This window comes from Penaeus monodon, unplaced genomic scaffold (genome assembly GCF_015228065.2).
Source record: "Penaeus monodon isolate SGIC_2016 unplaced genomic scaffold, NSTDA_Pmon_1 PmonScaffold_453, whole genome shotgun sequence".
NCBI classification, from domain to species: Eukaryota; Metazoa; Arthropoda; class Malacostraca; order Decapoda; family Penaeidae; genus Penaeus; species Penaeus monodon.
The window spans coordinates 53,573-56,264 of NW_023659364.1; positions in this window are offsets into that span (position 1 = coordinate 53,573).

Genomic DNA, 2,692 nt, shown 5'->3' on the forward strand with positions numbered 1-2,692 from the left:
TGTGGGGTTTGGCGTGGGGTGTGTGTGTTGTTGGGCGTGTGTGTATGCGTGCGTTGTGTACTGCGTGTTGTATGCGTGCGTGTGTGTATGCGTGCGTGTGTGTATGCGTGCGTGAGTGTATGAGTGCGTGCGTGTATGCTAATAATAATAATAATAATAATGATCGGTTTATGTATGTATGTGTGCGTGTGTGTCTGTATGTGTGCGCGTGTGTCTGTATGTGTGTGTGTGTGTTTGTGTGTGTGTGTGTATGTGTGTGTGTGTGCGTGCGTGCGTGCGTGCGTGCGTGCGTGCGTGCGTGTGTGTGTGCGTGCATGTATGTGTGTTTGTGTGTGTGTGTGCGCGCGTGCATTTTCGTGTGCGTGTATGTCTACGTGTGTATGCGCTTACGTGTGTGTGTGTGTGTGTGTGTGTGCGTGCGTGTGCGTGTGCGTGTGCGTGTGCGTGTGCGTGTGCGTGTGTGTGTGCCTCCATGTGCACGTGCCAGGCGACGTACCTTGCGCCCCAGGGAGGGGCATCAGGGCCTCGGGCGGGCACTGGTCGCCGAAGGCGGGGCACACGTGGATCCTTCCCCGCGGGAGAAAGCCGCTGGCGGGGCTGCCGGCGCGGGGGGCGCCCACCACCAGCCTGGGGACCTGACTCGTTAATGGGAATGTTTCTCTCTCGCTTTCTCTCTCTCTCTCGCTCTCTCCCGCTCTCTCTCTCTCTCTCGTTTCTCTCTCGTATCTCTCTCTCTTTACCTCTCTCTCTCTCTTTACCTCTCTCTCTTTCTCTTTACCTCTCTCTCTTTCTCTTTACCTCTCTCTCTCTCTTTACCTCTCTCTCTCTCTTTTCCTCTCTCTCTCTCTTCCCCCTCTCTCTCTCCCTCCTCCTCCTCTCCTTCTCCTCTCTTCTTTCCCTCTCTTTCTCTCTCTCTCTTTCCTCTTTTTTTTTTTCTCTCTCTCTTTCCTCTTTTTTCTCTCTTCCTTTCCCTCTTCCCCCTCTCTCTCTCTTTTCCTCCCTTCTTTCTCTCTCTCTCTTTCCCTTTTTTCTTTCCTCCCTTTTTTCTTTTCCCCTCTTTCCTCTCTCTCTTTCCTCTTTTTTTCTCCTCCTCTTTCCTCTCTTTCTCTCTCTTCTTTCCTCCCCTCTCTTTCCCCCTTTTTATCTCCCCCTCCCGCTCTCGTCCTCTCAATACAAAAATACACACAACAATACACAAATGTGTGTGGTGAAACATGTGTTGTGTGTGTGTGTGTGGTGTGTGTTTTGGTGTGTGTGTGTATGTAGGTGTATTTTTGTTGTATGTATGGTATGTGTGTGTGTTGTAGGGGTTATTTGTGTTTGTTGTATGTTTGTGTGTTGTGTATGTGTGGTTTTGGTGGAGTGTATTTGTGTGTGTGTATGTGTGTGTGTGGTGTGTTGTGTGGGGGGTGTGTGGGTGTGTGTGGGTGTTGGGTGTGTGGTGGTGTTGGGTGTGTGGATGGGTGTGGGGTGTGGTGTGTGTGTGTGGGGGGTGTGTGGGGTGGGGTTGGTGTGTTGTGTGGTGTGCGTCCCGTGGTGTGTATGTATATTGGTGTGTCGTGCGTGCGTGCGTGCGTGTGTGTGTTGGTGTTTTTGTTGTGTGTTTGTGTGTGTGTGTTGGGGTTGTGTGTGTTGTTTTGTGTGTGTGTGTGGGGTTTTGTGGTGTGTTGTGTTTTTGGGGTTGGTTGTGTGTGTTTTAAATTTGTGTGTGTATTGGTGGGTTGTTTTGGGGTTTTGTGGTGTGGTGTGTGTGTGGGGGTGAGGTGAGTGTGAGTGCGAGGGGCTGCGAGTGCGAGTGCGAGTGTGAGTTGAGGTGAGTGGGGTGTGTGGTGTGTGTGGTGTGGTGTGTGTGTGTGTGTTGGTGTGTTGTGTGTGTGTTTTTGGTGTGTAGTGTGGTATTGGGTGTGTGTTGGTATTGGTGTGTTTTGGGGTGTGTGGTGTTGTGTGGTGGTGTGTGTGTGTTTTGGTGTGGTGGAGTGAGTGAGTGAGTGAGTGAGTGAGTGAGGAGTGAGTGAGTGAGTGAGGGTGAGTGAGTGAGTGAGTTTTTGGTGTGGTGTGGGGGTGGTGGGTGTGTGTGTGTGTGCGCGCGCTTTGGTGTGGCTATATAAATAAATCTAAGTAGTGACAAAAATTTATAATTAAAATAAAAATAACAATACACGACACAGGGAATATCATTGTAGTGATAAAAGAAGGGGCAGAAACGAGGAGCGATTCTTTTCGAACGCGTGTTCAGTTGAAAAAAATCATCATTTTGGCGTCCTCCTGAAGACGGGGGAAAGCAAAATAGAGGTGAAGCAAAAGGGAAGAAGGAAAAAGGGGAAAAGGGAGAGGGAGGGAGGGGGGGAGGGGGGGAGGGGGGGGGAAGGGAGGGGGGGAGAGGGAGGGAAGGGAGGGGGGGAGAGACAAAAAAGAGAGAGAGGAGACAGAAAGAGAGAGGGGAAAAAAAAAGAAATAGGGGAGAAAAGAGAGGAAGAAAGAGAGGAGAGAGAGAAAGAGAGAAGAAAAAAAAAAAAAAGAGAGAGAGAAAAGGGAAGGAGAGAGAGAGAGAGAGGAGAAGAGGAGAGAGAAGAAGGAAAAAGAAGGGGAAAAGAAAAAAAACAAAAAAAACAAAAAAAAGCAAAAAAACAAAAGGAAGACAAAAGAAACAAAAAAAAAAGGGGAGAGACAGAGAGAGGAGAGAGAGAGAGAG